At 36.3% G+C, this 20,528-nt stretch overlaps 1 protein-coding gene and 1 pseudogene across 35 annotated transcripts in view; one reads left to right on the top strand and one right to left on the bottom strand.

Moving 5' to 3' along the window:
* The window catches only part of FOXP2 (forkhead box P2), a 599,458-nt gene that overhangs the window by 369,465 nt on the left and 209,465 nt on the right, over nt 1-20,528 (bottom strand). The gene's annotated exons all lie outside the window — the stretch shown is intronic.
* LOC123572305 (large ribosomal subunit protein eL36-like) lies at nt 17,955-18,475 on the top strand (annotated as a pseudogene).

Here is a 20,528-nt window from a genome sequence, read left to right as displayed (position 1 = left end):
ATGGAATAGAAACCGAGGAACCAGATAAGTCTAAATTTAAATATTAACTGAACCACTTACTAGCTGTATGGGCTTTGGCAGGATTTAAACTTTATGCTCCTCAGACTCCTCTTCTATAATATGGGTACTTTGAACATTAGATAAATGAGAAAATGTGCCCAATACAATGCCTAAATCATTTTCTTGTTTAATGAATATTAGTTTCCTTCCATTCCCTATTAAATTCCCAGGAAACTTCCTATAAAATTCCCAGAGAGGAAATGTAAATATTTAACCCTCACAGAGTTTTGGAAAAAGCCACCACAAAGACAGTGATGGAACCTGGATTGACATTGGTTAGTGTTAGGGAGGCAAAGTATATGCACTTGGCTGACAAAAATACTATCAGATTTTTCTGGCAAATGTTAGAATGTTTAAAGGTGGTGCTTATCATTTTAGAACCACTTTTTTTTTTCTTTCAGAAGTAAACAGCAATGCATGAGAAATGTTAAATAAACAGCCATTTATATAATCATTGCACACAGGACACAAAAAGCAGCATTATTTTATCCATTTTATTAATAGTTTTAGTGAAATATGGAGACCATGCCTCACAAAACACACAGCTGTTGATAATAAGACAGACAACACATTACAAATAAAATCATTCTCCTGATTTGAGAGACATACCTTATCAATTGCCAATATAGCTTCTTTCCAAGTTTATAAAGTGGTCACCTGTTTACTCATTTATTCAGCAAGTGCTTATTAGGTACCTACTACATACTAACATGAGGCTAGGTATAGGAACACAAAGATGAATAAGATAGCCTTAAACTTTCTTAGCCTCAAACTTTTCTTTAGTCAAAAGATCACAGTTATTTCATACAAGACCATATCTTTATATTAATACAATATCATAGGCTTTTTCATCCGATTGAACTATGTGAAAATTGCTCAGTGGAGATTGTTCAGGTGATTCGTAGCATTGCAGGTCTATAGTCCATACACTACCCATGCTGTCTGAAGGAAGCAAAGAGCAAAGGTGCATCTATGACAGCTTACTTAGTAAAAGACAGCTAGGGCAGAGCAAAATGACCAGAAATTTTACCAAACACAGCTTTTTACAGTTTTATCTGTCAACAGAAAGAAAACAGTTTTATATATTATATATATATATAATATAATAATATGAATTATTATATTATATAAAATATAATGCTGTTTCACTACTTATGATAATCTTTCAAACTAATGTGACCATATTCCATAGCAGAAAAAAAAATGTAATTAGCACTGAGAACTCAAATACACATAAATAAAAGTTTCACAGAATATTCATCCATAATGGCATGTATTTTCTGTTTTATTCTGTTCTTTTCTTTTCTTTTTGGTTTTGCTTTCTGTTCTGTTCTATTTATTCCATTACATTTTTAAATATGTTGGTTAAAATCCACTAAATTAATTTATAAACCACTAATGGAGCCGGACTTTCAGTTTGAAAAAATATTGATCAGTTACAACTAGACTCAAGATAAAATGTTGCATTATAATTACCTTAAGCATAATATGTACAGGTGATACGTGTTAGAATCATATATCCTTTCTTGAAGTTATTTTTAACATTATACAGAATTATAAAATTTCAAATAATGAGCATATTTTTGTTTTACCTTTAATAGATTAATAATTTAGTAAAATGGAAACGTAAGATTATATTCTGTGGCATTTTTACCAAAAATTCTCCACTTTAGAGACTGTCTTTTCCAGAAAGATGTTCCAAATAATCAGTGGAAGTATCTTTGAAGATTAATGTCCTTAAAGTCATGTGTAAATTGTTATCACTGAGCCAAATAATTCATCACAGAAGAGCCAAAGCTATGTTATTCTATAAACTTATGTTCATAGTGGTGTCTTTTAGCTTGGAAACTTTCAGACACAGAATGTAACCCCACATTTTTATTTCCTTGAATTACGCATGTAGCAAATCTAGAAACTTTCCTTATTTTCAGAGAATTTCTGGACTCTGTATGTGATCGCACCGTGAAGATGTTCAGTCACTGTATTTCCCCCTCTTCACAAAAATGGTGGGTTATAAAATACTCTGAGACACAAGATGCAAAGGCAGGAAGTGAAACTCTATAAAGACCTTTTGATGAATTCTCCATGAGTCTCTCAAGTTTCTCCACATTCTGATAGGTGTGCCAAGAACACATCTTGATTGCTCTTGCCCCAGGCCATTTATCAGGGTTGTGTTTACAGTTTGCAACTTTGAGGAATTAGGTAATGTTTCCCTCGAAGACAGAGCAGGCTAGCTTACTGCTTGCTACAAAGTGGTGGATTTCCCAAACTCACTGCAGCTCCACAGCATGCAAAGCATCCATCTGGGCTGTAGACATCGCTCTGAGACTGGAGGCAAGGGGAACCAACACAAAAATGCTGTTGCTTATGCTGCCTGCTGTGCTATAATTCAGTTATTTGACTCTGACCCTGACATCTCATGTCTCCTGCCAGTATCCATTAAATAATAATAGACTAATTATTAGACTATTAGGTAAACTCAAACCCTAAACCCAACAGGTTTGACAAAGGATAAGATGTTAACAGAGACATGGTTTTCTGGAACAGGAAGGAACAGGGTTCTCTGGATCAGGTTTGAAGAAATTTTGAAAAGGCTCTCTGGGTTCCATAAGTGAACATTCTCACCTATGTAGTAGATGAGGGGTGAATAAGGACTCATGAATGGGAGTTAAGATAATGTTTAGAGGCTAAACAGAGAGAGACAGAAATAAAACAAGCTGCTCAAATGATACCCTGATTGCTCCTCACTCTTCTAAAAGCAAAAAGAATATGTTGTTTTCTTGACAATAGGATAGCAAGTCCAGCAACCAAGGACAAAAGGCAATGTGAATGTGGCTACTGAATCATGGAATCCCCAAACCCAAAATAAATAATGTTGGCAATCAGGACTTCCCTATTCAATATGGAGATTTGGGTGAACTGAATACATTAAAGTTCATTTGGTTGAGTGCCCAGCAGGTGGCCACTCAAAAAAAGTAAATGCAAATAATAATAATAAAGACTGGGCCAAGCTCATGCATCTGGCTTCTGTTGCAACCTCCTCCTGCCCCACCCAGCTTGGCTGGTAAGGAGAATAAGACACTGGGTGCACAAGTGTCAGAAGGCATTAAGAACTACGATGTGAAATACAGCAGCATGTACAGGGGCATGTACAAAAGAGGCTCCAGGGCCCAGGAGGTATACAAGAAAGAGTTCCCAGAACTAAAGCACCAAGTCCACTGCAAAAGGTTAAAAATTAAAAGTAAAATGTAGAATAATAAAGAAGATTTTTTAAGAAAAGCTTGCCATTCAGTTTCCTTCCCACTGCTCCTACTGTCTCTGTAAACTTGACCCCCTACTATCATGTACCCCTCCTCTCTGTTCTCCTAGCTGGGGAACGACATAGTTTCCTACCAGTTGTCACTCTGGCCACCAACTCATGCGCACATAAGAAACCTTGGTTTGAGTTCCTGCAAAAGGAAAACACACCAGAATATAACTAAATGGTGTTGAGCTAGGGTTTGCACTGGGGGGACTCTTGGAACAATTTAATAATGTAATCTTGTGGCTTCTACTGCTGAAGTATATTTGGCATTGGTGAAATCCTGCCCCTGTCTCTCCTGGACTTGGCTGGATACCACTTTCACCAATCCACAGGGCCATCCTCCTGCCGTGACAGCTAGCAAGAGGCCAAGACCCACAGAAGCATCACCACTGACCCTTTGTCAGCAGGAAACAGTTATGGAAGACTGACCTTTATCCATTTCCCCAAATAACTGGGGTCTTGGACTCTTGAGGGGGAAAATGTTACAACAGGTCAGTCAGTCATGAGCAGGGCAAGAGAGGCTCGTCCCCCACCTGACACACACATATCAGGAATGTCAGGTGACTGTCAAGTGATGGTCAGGTGGTTGTTAACTGTCTCTCTAAAATAACTGGTCACAGCCAGCGCCAGGGAAAGGCAGTCTCCTAATAGATAGAAAACACCTGAAACTGGTGATCCACAAGTTCCCTATAAGATCTCAGAAGGTGGTCAAGTGGACTCAAGCATGCGCAGGCAGACAGCCCGCCACCAGGGAAGAATCAGGGGAGAAGTAACACAAGACCCCGGAAGTATGTCAACATATAAAACCCCAAGTCAAAAGGCTGAGCTGCACACTTGGCCTCTCAAGTCACCCACTTGGCCCTCTTCCAAGTGTACTTTACTTCCTTTCACTCCTGCTAGAGAGCTTTTTAATAAACTTTCACTCCTGCTCTTAAAAAAGTGTTCTTTAAATGTCAGAAGAAATTCTCCTATTCAGTGATGGCCATATGAAGACGGGCGATAGAGAGATGTGCACTTTCACCCCTATGTCCCCCACTCCACCTCCCTAATTTCTCCCAGGTTGTCCAACAACAACAACAACAACAACAAACAACACAGAATCTAAAGAGGAGAAAGGAAAACCACAGCTTCAACTAGAAACTCTGGTGCCTTCCAGAGTACTCAAAAAGACCATTTCCAGTAAAATAGTGCCACCTGCCTGATACTGCCACTGTACACCCACTTGAAAAAAAAAAAAAATAAGGCAGCTAATATGCTACTATGCTCTCCTAACACTTGACATATGGAGGACTCTTGTGACCCTCGGGCCTGACATTCCCATTTGAGGGTGGGATCAACTTGGACATGATGACTATTAAGCTAGGAAGGGCCTTCATAGGCTTCTGTAGTCAAATGGAAATAGTACATTCAAGAGCCAGTTAGCCTAGTCCTAGTGGCATCTCAATTTTATATGAACAAGTGGCGGCTACCCCTCTGGGGGAGACATTCACCCTAACTACACCACTCGAGGTAAAGCTGCTATCACAATTGGTCCCTCAGTTTACAGACTTCCCCTAAGTGCCTGGACCTGCTTCCCTGATACTCTGGCTAAGCTGAAACTTCATGATGTTTCTTAGACTGCTGCTGCTTACTTACTCAGCTAGTGGGTGTAACTCAAGGTAGCAATAACCAAAACTTAACTTTATGAGCCTTGTCACATTTTTACTATATCTTGGACTGTTGACAATATCCCAGATGTTTGGTCTACCACTTAGAAAAGCAGAGACTGGCAGATTAAAGATACCTCCCAACAGGTGCAGTGGCTCATGCCTGTAATCCCAGCACTTTGGGAGGCCAAGGTGGGAAGATCATTTGAGGCCAGGAGTTCAAGACAAGCCTGGGCAATGTAGTAGGACCGCATATCTTAAAAAAAAAAAAAAGAGTTGGGTGTGGTGGCATGTGCCTGTAGTCTCAGTCTTCAGGAGGCTGAAGCTGGAGGATCACCGGAGCCTAAGAGTCAGAAGCTGCAGTGAGCTATGATCACACCACTGCACTCTAGCCTAGACAACAAAGTGAGACTCTGTCTCTAAGAAAAAAAAAATACATCTCCCTTTAGAGCTGAGAACTATGGGGAAAAATTTGTAGCTGCTGATCAGAGAGTCTGAGTCATTCCTAAAGGTGACCACATTAAAAGTCTGTTCTCTGATGCGATCAATTAGAATTAAGATGCTGATCAAGCCTGTCCCAGCCAGACTACCACTATTGCTACCTGTACCATCATCATATCAGTCATGGCTGTGGACCCACCATCATAAACTGGACACACAATTCAGAATTCTATGTTTCTGATGCAGAAGCTACCACTGCATGCCAGACTTATAGCACCTGCTATAAACTGGTGCCCTGGTATAGTGGTACAGGAAGCCACATTTCGTATGGTGATTGTCAAGAACTGAGAAAGGGTCTAACATTATAGATAACAAGAAACCAGTTTCCCGAGCTCCAGCTTCCACAGAGTGACGAGAAGAGGGCCAAGTGACACTGCACACAAAAAGGATCACTTATCTTAGGGAACCAGTATATTTTATAAAAGGAATTACACTTGTCTAATCTTTATCTCAGAAGGATACATTGTCTTTATTATAACAAAAAGTGAACAAACCTGCTCTCTGCTGCAAATAAAAGTTGTATCTCTAACTTCCAAAACTGTTTGCTATACACATTCTGAAAAGATTAGGTAGTATTTCTGCTTACAAGATATGTAGAAACTTGAGAAAATCAACTTGAGAGAGTCAACAGCATTGATTCCACCTGCCCCTGGCAAATTGACTATATCAGTCTTTTGTCTCCCTCTCAGGTCTACTGCTGTTGATGCTTCACAGCTGTTGAGACTTTTTTGGATTACAGTGACACCGTTTCAGTCTAATCAGCAAACTCTGGCCATGATATTGTGGCCCTGAAACTTAACTATGTCATATTTTCAGCTTTATGGACCACCTACAGATGGACAATTCTACATCTTTATTGCAAAGATCACCCTACAATAGACCGCAAGCCAAGGTAACTGATGAACAACAGTCCATGCTTCTACCTTCCACAGGCATCTGGATTGCAGAAGACTGGTACAGTATCCTCAAAAAGCAATTCAGAAATATTTCTGGTCCTTTATCTCTCATCTCTTTTTGGTCTACACACCTTAGCAGGACAATTTGGTCACTAAATATAGCTATCCCTTAAAAGGGTTTATCGCCTTTGACCATCTCCTGGATAATGAGTAGGATGAAAAGGGTGATGGTTATATAGACCTGTTTTGAAAATTTAGGATTCTACTCTGAATGTTTCTAGATACGATGTACTTATCCACAGTAATCCTCAGTCAGCCTGGTTGGTATCCCTTCCAGGTGGCAACTCACTTATGAGGAGTCCTAGGGAGTTCAAACTACTTGTAGTTCAGTCCCTTGTATACTCTAGTTGGATTAACATAATCCTAGGTCATTAGTATAATGACCAATTGATTGAGTATATTGTTCGCTGAGTCCCCCACAGTGGCCTATGAGGGCCAAGGTGGGCTTATCATAGGTTTCTATTTTGTACAAAAGCTCTTCTTCTATTCCCATCTTGCCCTTTAAGATGAAAGATGGAGATGAAACTAGAGGATGTCTGGAAAAAAGATGAAATTATAGCTACTGGATTGTGGCATGCCAAATTTGTGGCTATGAAGTGAAAGCAATAATCCTGACACTAAGTGAAAGGACCTTCGACCCTGGAAGGTGAGAGGGGAGGAACAATTGACGCTCCTTCCCTCCTAGATCTAGTGCCACCGCCCAGCAAAATAATCATACAGTTCATTTAAGTAAAGCAGCTCCTGCAGCTGGTAATGTGACCTGTTGCTCAGTTTATCATCCCCATCCACAAGCTACAAAAACAGACAAGGTAATATGAACATCATGACACCTAAACTATTTTGTTGTGCCTGATGCCATCTTTGGCAACTCCTAAACATCCTCTCCCCATCCCGACTGCCAATATGTATTCAAACACATAAATTAATCCAACCTTATTTAAATATCCCTAAAATGAATTCACGTTTCTCCTGATGCCCAATTGGCTTTCGGTTATGAAATGTATGGCAATCATAGTGCAGCTAGCTATTCAGTGAATCTGCCTGTCACTTAACCAAACTAAAGTATAAAGATGATCCAAATAAAGCTTGGTAATGCATCTTGAAGAGAACTGATGTATCCCTTTGAGTTACATGTTTGTATATAAAGGAGAAAGGGCCACAGAATGCATCTATGTGGGGGTTCTTTTCTGGTCCACCTGTTCCCCCTGCAATGATTGATAATGACACTAAATATCAGTGTATCTGTTTTGTTTTTTTGGGGTTTTTTTTTTTTTTTTTTTTTTTTTTTTTTTTTTTTTTTTTGAGATGGAGTCTCACTCTGTCTCCCAGGCTGGAGTGCAGTGGCGCGATCTCGGCTCACTGCAAGCTCCGCCTCCTGGGTTCACACCATTCTCCTGCCTCAGCCTCCCGAGTAGCTGGGACTATAGGCGCCCGCCACCTCGCCCAGCTAATTTTTTTGTATTTTTAGTAGAGACGGGGTTTCACCGTGTTAGCCAGGATGGTCTCGATCTCCTGACCTCGTGATACGCCCGCCTCGGCCTCCCAAAGTGCTGGGATTACGGGCCAGTGTATCTGTTTAAACTCCATTGTGCAGGTCATTAACTGGCCTTAGACTACATCTTGTCTGGCTAAACTAAGACCTACTAGTCCGTCCTGGCTAGTTATTCAAAATTGGCTGAGTCAAGACTCTGAGGGGCATAAATGAGGTCAGCATTTACAGGTGGCCTTAATCCTGCTGCTTGAAATCCTATTAATAGTAGCCTTAGTTAAATGCTGTATGAGACAAATTGAATGATTTAATCCTAACCTCTGTCACTCAAATTAATCAGAGTGGACAACAACGTCACAAACTCATGAAAATTCACTCAAAAACCAAGACAGCATATTTGGTAGGCAGAATAATGGCTTCCCAAAGATGTCCACATCTGAATTCCCAGAACCTTTGAAAATGTTATGTTACACAGTGAAAAGAAATTAAGACTGCAGATGGAATTAAGATTATTAATCAGCTGATCCTAAAATAGGGAGATGATCTGGAATTAGCCAGTGGGCCCACTGTAATCACAAGAGTCCTAACTGTGGAAGAGGTAGGCAGAAGAGGCCAATGTCAGAGTTATGCGATCTGAGAGACTCAACCAGTCATGGCTGGCTTTGAAGATGGAAGGAGCCTCCAAGCCAAGAAATGTAAGCAACCTCTAGAAGTTGGAAAAGGCTAGAAATCAAATTCTTCCCTTGCACCTCCAGAAAAAAACAAAAACAACAACAACAAAAAAAACATGTCCCTCCTGACACCTTTACTTTAGACCAGTGAAATCCATGTCATACTTCAGACTTCCAGAACTATAAGATAATAAGTTTATGTTGTCTTAAACCACTAAGTTTGCAGTAATTTATTAGAGCAGCCATAAGAAACTAACATAGTGCAGGGTTCAGACTTTATTAAAGACATTCTCCATGAGCTTCTGGCCCTCCTATACCTTTTGCCAGATGCACTAAGAATACAGATTCTATGCAGTTTTCACCTGGCGTATTTCTTAGGGTTGTGTTTGCAGTGAATAACCTTAAGGGATAAGGTATTATATCTGGGACAAAGAGCAGGTTTGCTTATTGCTTTCTATAAAAGTAGCAGATATTCCTAGCTGAGTGTTCCTCAGCTGTAATGAATACCATGTGCGTGCACAGGATCCATTTGGGCCATACTGTATCACCCCTGCAGCACTTGGGAGCAAAGGAAACGAATATTCACGTGGCTTGCTGTGCTGTAATTAGTCTTTTCGCTCTAAGAGTTTCATGTTTTCTGCCAGAATCCACAAAACAGCAACAGGTTGACTTACTACATGTAAATAGGGTAAAATCAAATATCAGACCTGGTACTCTGGCTAACCTAATAATACACTGAGCATCCTATAATTTTAATATATATAACTTCTGTTCTCCAAACCACCTCAGATTAGGGGTAGCACAGAAAGTGATGGCTTATATTATTTTTCATTAAGATTAACATTAGTTTGGCTAAAGTGTAAAAAAGAAAAAGCCCAACTGCTTTTTTTATGACTCTCCTCTTCTGCCCAAGGGACAGTATGTACAAGTGGTTAAGACCCACTCACAAGGGCCCAAGTCTGGTTCTTCTATTTATTAGCTACGTGACCTTGGGCAAGTTATATAATTGCAAAAAATGGGAATAGTGGTACCCACATTATAAGACTGGTGAAATATTAAATGAGTTAAGATGTATAAAGTGATTAGAAGACCTGGCATGGAGCAAACACAATAAACTTTGAGTGTTTTTATTAACTGCGTTTCAATGATATGACATCAGAACTAGGGAGCATCCAAGGAGCTAGTGGGAAAGAAGGAACAATTCCTCTTCCAGTTGTAAACTTCTTACTGTACAATTTCCTCATAAATGTGTAAGGACTGGATGGAATATAAAATAATGCTTTTATAAGAATCATTTTACAGAAGTTGTACTGAATATTGAGAATCATATTTTAAATAAGAGTCATTTAAGATAGCTCTCAAAAGTAGAATTTATTCAAGAAATCTACCTCTGTATTTCTCTGTTACAGAATTTTCAGTGCATTTGAGTAAAACAAATCTGATTAACACTATAATTTAATTTACTTAAAGGATATGTAAAACTTCAAAAATACTGTTATAAGGAGACTTATTCACAGAAGTAAATAAAATAATTATGAAGCTGATGAAATGAATATGTAAGCCATTTTACAAAAGGGATATACTTTTCCTTCTTTTCAATGAACGTTTAAAGCTCTCCTTCAAGATCGTGGTAAATTCATTGATCTGTGAAACACAGTGCACTCCAGGGAGGCAATTCAGTTGACGTTAAATATCAAATGATGAGATGAATAATGATCATACCTTTTGGTAATTAAACGTCTTACAAACCTTTTAAATGATTCAACGTCAGAAAGTCAAATGAGGTCAAGCATATTGTATTTTTTCATTCTTATATTAATGATACAAATGACAATCTTTTTAAAATATCCAGAATAAGACAGCATAGTAAAAATTTTATAAAATATTTAATGATAAAATATATATCTAGCTTACTATTTGTATAGTTAATGTCTTTTCAGCACACAGAATTGCTTTCTGTTCTTAAATGTTTTATTCTATTTTTAAATGCCTTTAATGTTGCTTCAGAAACATTTCAAACCATTTTTGTGGATGTGCAAAGAAGAACATGTGGGAAATAGTTAACTATTAACAGTAAAGACAAAGTATCATTAAGAGAACATGGATTATAGAGAAAGAAGTATTCTGAACTTCAATTTATGAAATTTCCACATGTACACTCTCTCTCTCTATATATATATATGTGTGTGTGTGTGGGTATGTGTGTGTGTGTGTGTGTGTGTGTATATATATATATATATATATATATATATATATATATATATATGAATGAGACAGAGTCCTGCTCTGTCACCTAGGCTGGAGTGCAGTTGCGCGATCTTGGCTCACTGCAACCTCCACAACCTGGATTCAAGTGATTCTCATGTCTCAGCCTCCCGAGTAGCTGGGACTACCAGCATGCACCACCACTTCTGGCTAATTTTTGTATTTTTAGCAGAGACAATTTTGTCATGTTAGCCAGGCTGGTGTTGAACTCCTGGCCTCAAGTGATTTGCCACCTCAGCCTCCCAAAGTTGGAATTACAGGCATGAGTCACCATGCCCAGCCTCTATTTTAACAATATAAAAGTGAAGGATAAAAATGAATGATTTTTTTATTTACAAATTTTATTTATTCTGCAGTCTAGCATTGAGCTTCCCCACACTTATTTACCATTCTTCACATGATTAGCCACTAGAGTTTAAGATGTAAAACTTGGAAACCCATATTCATTAAAGACCTTTAGAAGCTAGAGTGTTTATTTTGTTTGCTAAAGGCTACTTTCTGTGGCCACAAGTACTAGGTCACTTGTAATAGCACAAGCAAACAATCCTATAGTAACAGCTTTAAAATATTTAAAGTAAATCCACCTACCTATTTGTTATTACTTAGACTACAATGTACTATATATCTAATTATAATTGCATTTGAATTCCTTCTGTTAAGTATTCGCCATACTTATTCTCATCAATATGCTTAAAAATTATTAAAGATTTCATAAAGGTATAAAGCCTGCAGCCATAAAATGTGAAATAATAAATAAGAGAATAAAACATCTCATGTTTCATTCTTAGAGTATCAGTTTAGGCAGTCAATATTCTACTTTTACACACTTTGTTTAAAATTAACTTATTTTACAAATTATTAATCACAGTGAGTCACAAAGTTCACAACTAACCAATAACTAAACTATAAAGAAATGAGTTAACTTGCCCCAAAAGTTGAGATTAAAAGTATATTATCAATAAGAAGATATTTTAAAACCTCTAACTTCATATTTCTAAGGCAGACAACAAATAGAAAAGGGTGAGCAGATTAAAAATGCAGAAGGAGTAAAACTCTGGTTATAAAAGAGATTAAACAGGAAACAAAGGTTTAAAAATGATCTACAAAGAAAAGAGGTAAGGAAAATGATTACTAGAGGGCATGAAAGATGAATGCTCTATGTGCAGTCATTCTCTGCTACAGTGCTTTGGTCAAACAAGCCTTCTACTAACATCCCTCAATGACTTTCAAATTCACTTTATAAGTTGAGATTTCCTTTAAAACATCATAAGTTCTTTAATAAGTATCTCCTATTTCGCAAACATGTCTTAAAATCTTCCCAGATGCAAATATCATTGCCTTCAATCATATCTCTTTTTGTATGTGTAGGATTTTTCACAATCACATAGTCAAAATTCCAAACAGCTCAATTTTATCTTCAAAAATCATTTCAACTTCCATGTTATCTGTGACAATTACTTATTTAAAAATAAGTGATATGGGGTTTTATTTCAACTATTCAAAATTGTATTAGCTACCTATTGCTATGTAACAAATTATGACTAACTTGATGCATAATGGAACATGCATTTATTACCCTGCAATTTCTGTAACTCAGGTATCTGGGCATAGCTTAGCTGAGTCATCTGCTCAGGCTCTCACAAGATTGCAGTTAAGGTATAAACCAGGCTGTGTTCTTTTTCTTGAGCTCAGGACCCTCTTCTAAGCTTACTTGATCGTCGGCAGAATTCATTCCTGGATTTGTAGGATCGAGATCTCCATTTTCTTTTTGGCTCTAAGCTGGGGCTCCTTTCAACTCCTGAGAGGCTGTTGACGGTTCCTTACCATGTGGCCATTTCCCAGTCTTCTCAGAAACATGGCAGCTTTCTTCTTCAAGTCCAGCAGAATAATCACTTGCTCCAGTCTGCTACAATGGAGTCTCATATATTTATGGAATGACTATTCTATCATCTGTGCCATATTTGTTAGCTAGAAACAAGTCGTAGGTTCCACCCTCACTCAGTGGAAGGGAATTATACAAAACTTTGGCTCATTATAGAGTTATCTTTCGGTGTGTCCATCACAATAATTCATAGGTTAAAATTACAGATTCTAAAACCAAACTGCTTAAGTTTAAATACTGTCTCTATTCTTACTAACTTCAAATTATGTTTATTTTAAAATGGAATAAATGATAGTATGAACTCCTCTTGAAGTTGTTGAGTATTATATGATTTAATATATTTAAAGTGCTTTTAAACTGAGAAGTACGAAGCAAGTAGGAACTTCCATATAGGTTTGCACTAATAAATGAGTATTTGTACATATATATAAATTTCTAAAACCCAATGGTTTTACCATCAAAAGTTCATATGTTGTGACTATACAGATGTATATGGTGATTTCTCTGAATGAATCATATTTGCACATGTGTGAATACATGCTCTACCAACCACTGTTATAACACGGAGATTCCTACAAAAATTTGAATTAGTTAACAAAGATCAAAATATGGAATTACATGTAAGACAGCAGTCAATAAATATTGTTAAGTAATCATGATAATTACAATCTAGAAGTTAAAATTCAATAAGAGTAAATTATGGGTTGACTTCTACTAATCAACAGCCTCAGAGATTTACTTCTGCTTTTTATCATTAATCACTTCTGCTTTTTATACAAATGACTAATGATGAACTTGTCAAATGTTGTCATATAGTGATGGGTGATACTTCTACCATTTTAATTACCTTCAATGAGCTGCCTAAAAAGTATGGCAGAAAGCCACAGAGAACTTATACAAATCCCAAGTCCTGGAAGTCAGGTGAAATATTCATTGTTTAAGATGTTGACCAGGTCTTGAGATGCAAGGGAATCATTTTAGAAAGTTAACCTTTCTAAACAAATATTCTTAGAAGGTTCCTCCAAGTTATGCTGATAAGATAAGATAGGATAGGGACTTTATTTTACAGAATTACAAAATGTTATACTTTTAAAAGAGATGATAGACACCCAGTGCAAAATGTCCTTTTCATTTATGTCATTTTCCATAAATAAATCACAGACCTGAACTTCAGAAAGATAAACACATTTGTCCAACTTCACAGATGGTAGCAGAGATGAAGCACTTAGGTCTCCCGGTACCAAAACCAAAGCTCCTCAGTGAGGGGCATAGCACTATTTAACAGGAGTTTTGAAAATTATGGGGAGAATTTTTGAATGTAGCAACAATTTGAGACATGGTTAACATGTGTGGACAGGAGTTATGTTTGGTAGCCATCCACAATAATGAGGAATGCTATCACATCTTTCAAGACTTTCTCCAAATATTTGTGAAACTAAAAAACTTGTGACTAGACTTAACCTTATTTTATGTATGAAATAAAGGTATTTTTATATTCTTAATATAGAATGAATTTTCCAGAAGTTCAATGCTTATATCAAAGTAACATGTGTTTTGTTTCTAACTTGTCTGGTTTTCAGCGTTTTGAAAAACAGCACTAATGATGGTCTATGTATCACTCTTTTTGGCTGTCAAAATTATGGCTATTTTGCAATTAGGGCATTTATATGACTATTTCGTTAAGATAGGGAATGTGAATTCCAATTTGAGTATATCAACCATTTACATTATATTGCTTTTTGAAATAATATATCTCAAATATATATCTAAAAGTTTACATTTCATATTAGTAAAGGGAGAATTAAAACATGGTTGTGTAAAAGGGGATTTGTATCTCATTCTCATGGGGCTAAGAATCACATGGCTTAGTCAGTTCTGTCTTAGGATTAATTCTAAATTATCTCTCACAATGAAAAGGAGTGCTTTTCAGATTTTATGAAAGACAGTTTTTAAAGATAAGCCAGTTAGCAGCTAACATTTACATGTTTTGAAAAGTGTACAGATATCAAGAAAAAAAAAAAAACTCTCCAAGTGAAAATTCCAGTTTCTAATGATGTTGTGATTCACAACAACATTGTCTTTATAGGTATTAAAATTCTGAGCAGAAACACAAGAAAAGATATATTAAATCTTTATTACTAAGAATGCTTGAGCAATGAGGCATCTCGTTAATTATACCTATAGTAGTGTACTACTCAGAGAATTGCAGCCAGTTGAGAATAAGAACTTTTTCCTATTTTAATATTTGTTCTTGTTTCAGGAAAAAAATGTGTTTGATGTACAAAGTTGAAATAATATAGAAAATAACTAAATATATAAATAGGAAAATGAAAATCTTTTATATACCTGTCTCCCAGAAATAATCAATGATATTTTTGCATATAATTTTCTAATAAATAAATACATATTTTAAGGAAAATATGTTATTTAAATAGTGCTTCACACCTGCATTATTCATTTATCTAAATATTATTTGTTATTATATTGTTTTATATACTCTAACTTAACCAGTTCCCTTTCCTATGGTTATATAGATTGAATCGTCATCTGTGATGTAAAGAAATATATAATCTATATATCTAATTGCCTAAAGTATAATAATAAGAACCAGAGAAGCGGCTATCTTCAGATAAGAAAAAACTAGTAGCTTAAATCTCTTTTCCATTCCCTCTCAAAAATCCCACCAAAAGTGAAGTTGTGTGTGTGTGTGTGTGTGAGTGTGTGAGTGTGTGTTAGGGTAGTTGCTGGAAGAATTGGAATAAGCCTTCCTGTAAGAAAATGTCACAGAAATTGCAAGGAATATCTATGTCAACCTGAAAGTGTAAATGAGTACTGTGTAATCCTTTGATTTCCTTAAATCATTTTCAGAAGACAAAAGACAAAGAAACCACTTTTCGATTCATTTTAATAACCTTTCTGAACTCTTGGGAGATAAACTTCTATTCCTGTTTTCCCTATTAAGCTCCTCAGTACTCTTCCCTAAACCCACCCTGCATTATGCAAATAGAAATCCCTGTAATGTGAAAGTCTGGTGAGAGTCCGACTCCTCAAATAATGATTAAAATGAGTATATTAGTTAGAATATTTATAACTTTAAGTGACAAAAATTCTACGTCAAAATATATTAAATAGAAAGTTACTATCTCAGTTGATCAAGAGGTAGAAAGGGCTTCATGTTTAATAAATTAAACACTAAATTTATTTATTTATATAACTTTAGAGAAGTTACTTCACATTATTTAATATTTATTAAATTAATAATAAAATATAAATAAGCTATACTGGGAAAAGAATAGGATCATCATAATTGGTTTTACCTAGTCAGGATCCACCTCTTGGAACTAGATATGGGGTCAGTTTCCCATGAAGTATATGCTATGTATAGTAATAAAGTATGTCTTAATAATATCAGAGTTCTGTTATCAAAGAAAAAAGAGAAGAAAGGATATTGGAATGACAACTAACAGCTTCTGCTTCAAGTAGAATATCCATACATCTTCACCCAAGATAGTCCCAATACATACCTATTGCTTGGGGTAAATACTAACAGAATCCTTTTTACTCACAAAAGCATCTTGAATGATATATTGTATAGTTATTTACCTTCAGCAGTATTATTTTTAAGATTGCAACGTTCAGTTTTAGCATATTTTTGTTATAATTATGTAAGACAATTAAACCTATACTGAAAAAAGTTTCAGAATGCATGTTAGCCTACTAAAATTTTAAAGTATATGAAACAATCCCTTTCAGTTGACTGAAACACTAAATACAAGTCATTCTTTCTAATTCTGTATGTATGGTTCATGAGTTCTTAGTAATATTTCCACACCTTAGTCCACGTGTCTTTATTTGAAAGAAAAGTGATTTATTTAGAATGCATTCTATAATTCAGAAGTTAACTGATTTCAACTATGCTAGCTTCCAAAAATTTAATATGCAGGTGTGGAACTGCATCATAAACCTCTTTATGCTTAAATTACATACTGTGTTTTAGGCCACGAGTGAAACCACATGAGAGGAGAAGTTGTTCAATAGTCCTGGGCAATAGAGTTCTGGAGAGCTTTGAAGCTAAACTGCCTTAGTTCAAGTCTTAGTTCTGTCACACAGTAACTAGGTAACACTGGGCAAATTATTTAACGTTTCTGAGCCCCACACCTTCATCTGTAAAATGAAGATTGTATTGCCTTCTACCTCACAAGTATATAACAATTAGATTGTGAATATTCAAGGAGCTAATGCTGGTGGATAACTGAGAAGAATACCTGACACTGCAACATGTTGGATAGTATTATTAATGTTATTACTATTACTTTTGTTACTATTCTAAGCTCACGGTGCTGACTGAGAGACCAGACAGTAATACCAAAGAACATACACTACTTAATACGAATAATGTAAAGAAGACAAGCATTTTGCAAAGGAGAATGAAGCATAAAGACAAAGCAGGAACAAGTGGTGAATAGAGACACAGGAGAAGTCAAGGGTGAGCACAGGAAATGACTTACCAAGCACAGCTCTTCTGCTACAAGTTCTCTGATCTGCAGTTTGGCATGTTGCTACAAGTTTAGAATACATTGTTAAAGGATCTAAGCCTTGTCAGATTTCCATGTAATGTTGTTCACATTTTGAGAAAACTTTTCCTGACACATGATTTCCTGAGGGCAAGTTCACACTCAAAACCAAAATCTCAAAAGAAGGAAATGGTTGGAGTCCATAGCAAATACGATGTACTTCTAGATAAAAGAACAGACTTTAACATTTTCTGATCAATCAGAAGGAAATAAGTATAGAATATAATAATAAAGATAAGTATACAATATAAGGGCACTGGAACACTAAACATAGAGCATTATTTTCATAATACTGGGTAACTGATTATACTTTCAGCACCACTACATGAGGAAAAACTGCAATGTGATAACCTCTCAGTTCACTCACAAGGGAACATGGAGCATGTTTATTCTTATTCAGCCTCACATACTTTTGGAAACAGCCTGAACCGTGAAACTGACTGAACCTCGAAATTGACTGAATCCCATGGAGGGAAAAGAGTCAAAGTCATGGTCAAGAGCTAAAGCAGCTCTTGACTGACAACATTACTTTAAAAGGCAAAACAGTGTCAAGGATTTCTTTCAGATGGCTTATTGTTCTTATGAGAATGCAATGTATCCTTTATGTCTAACTGCGGCAGGGTTGGTGAAAATCATTACAAAAAATAGTTAATAGTAGTGCGAACTGATGGACTATTGGGCACTTTGAGGCAAAAAATGCTTCTGCTACGGCCACCATCGAAAAGCAGCAGCCCTAGCTCTGGGTAACCCCTATGACCATGGGCCTCAACAAGGGCCACAAGGTGACCAAGAACGTGAGCCAGCCCAGGCACAGCCGTCACCACGAGAGCCTGACCAAACACAACAAGTTTGTGCGGGACATGATCCGAGAGGTGTGTGGGTTCGCCCCATAGGAGCGGCGCGCCATAGAGTTACGGAAGGTCTCCAAGGACAAACGGCCCTGAAATTCATCAAGAAAAGGATGGGGACACATCCGCGCCAAGAGGAAGCAGGAGGAGCTGAGAAAGGTTCTGGGCGCCATGAGGAAAGTCGCTGCTAAGAAAGACTGAGCCCCCTGCCCTGCCCTGCCCTCTCCCTGAAATAAAGAGCAGCTTGACAGAAAAAAAAAAAAAAAAAAAAAAAAAAAAAAAAAAAAAATGCATATAGTGGATATAACTAAAAGTAAGCATAAATCATCACCTGTGAAACAAATGAAATATATTAGCAAAATTTTTTTAAAAAATTATACACATTTAAGAGGGGCACAGATGGAAATTATCTTGAATTTGGAGAAACCACAAGATACATTATAAGAGAAAGTATTAATGTAACAGAATCTTTATAAGGTTGAAGAGAGATACTACCTTTAATCAGCAACTTCAGAAATTTTCTTAAAAAATTCTTTTATTGATCTATCCTCTATAAATGTTTACTTTTCATCTGACCCAGGCAATCAGAGATCTTCATTTCTCTGCATCGGATGTTCAAAATATCTTCATGCAAGGGCTCAGATCTTTGTATTTCACAAATCAAATGTGTCAATATATTTGTTACTTTGACAATATATTTGACAATATATTTGACAACAAATTGTCAAAGTAACAAATATATTGTCAAAGAAACAAAACAATATATTTGTTTCAATATATTTGAAATACTTTGTATTTCACAAATCAAATGTGTCAGTGTTACTGTGCTACTATATGCTATTGTAAGTTCACAGGATTCAAGATGCTAAGGTCACCCTAACATTTTTCTTCCTTCCCCTAATTATTTCACATGATATGTAAAACACATATATTATAATTATTCTTTGAATACACCTAACAGTCTCATTCAAAAAAGAAAAAAAAAAAAAAAACTCCACAGGATACTTTTCAGAAAAGGTTGTTCTTATGTGAACACACAATCTTGATTAAAGAATAAAATGCTCAAGATTAACGTCATCTTTGGGTGGGCTAAGGTTTACTGCTATTTTCCAAACTTGGGATTCTAAAGTGTACTCTGGCAAATCCATTCATTTGTGTTGCTTATTAAATTATCTGAGATTACTGATCCACACACTTAAGTGTCACAAAAAGAGAAAGAAAAAAAATCATCACAATATTGTAGTTCCAAAAGTTTTTATTCATATTACTCTCTTGGAGAAAGCCCATTGTTTAACATCAAAAATGACATGGCAGTTGAGAATTATATTTAACATTTAATTGTACTGAAAAATCTAAATATTTTAGGTCTAATATATCAAGAATATTTACCCCTTAATATACTGAACATAAAAAGTATTCTGTTTCACTGCTTTGCTTTCTTTATGGGCTTAAACCTGCCAAATTATTCCATTTGATTTCAGAGAATTCTCATATGGCAATCTATTTTATTTACTTTATCTTCAATAAAATGGTTCAGTGAGCATTAGCAACTCTGAGACACAAGTTTCAATCAGTCTTCAGGCAAAGGAGTCAATCTACATTAGACCTACTGTGCTGTGAGGTGCAGCTAAAAAGTTGGAATAAGGCAAAGCAACAGTGAAAATGTGATCCAAGCCTAATAAAGGCCACAGAACAGAGAAAGAAAGCTCTCCCCAGGCTCTCACATGCATTGCTTATACAATACCAGGTGCCAGGTTCAACACATGAAGAGCTCCTTAATAAGGCTGACAGCTAAAAGGAGGCTTCAGACTATAACTTCATTTTACATGACACCTACAGTAATAGTCCTCTGTTCTCTGGCAGACAATAGTAAAAACTCAAATTGCCAACAGTTTAAAATGAGGTTTCACAGTCATCCCTTGGATATCATATAAGGGAAAAAAACGAAAAACATTCAAGCTGCATGGTATCTCTTCTATAGCATTTTCATACAATTACTAATGTAACAGTAGTTTCAGTGAACCTTTCCTTACAAATTTGTATGACATTTTAAATATAGCTGCTGGATTAGATTTTAACCACAAAACAATCAGTAAGTTTGAGCAACAACTCATTTTGGAAAATGATATCATTAAAGACTAATTCCAAGAAATGTAGGATAGTACTGTTAGATGCCGTGAAAATGTCTCCCAAAGCACAAACTTTGTAATAAGTGATGCTGGTTCATATTTGATATGGGCTGTAAAAAGCAGATTATTGTAATGGTGCACTTCCCAGCAAATAAGACCATTAAAAGGGTACTTAATGTTCAGTTGAATTGAAAAGCAGGCCA

Source organism: Macaca fascicularis, chromosome 3, assembly GCF_037993035.2.
Source record: "Macaca fascicularis isolate 582-1 chromosome 3, T2T-MFA8v1.1".
Classification (NCBI taxonomy): Eukaryota; Metazoa; Chordata; class Mammalia; order Primates; family Cercopithecidae; genus Macaca; species Macaca fascicularis.
Note: the sequence above shows the minus strand (reverse complement) of the source record. Positions and strands in the feature narration are given on the sequence as shown.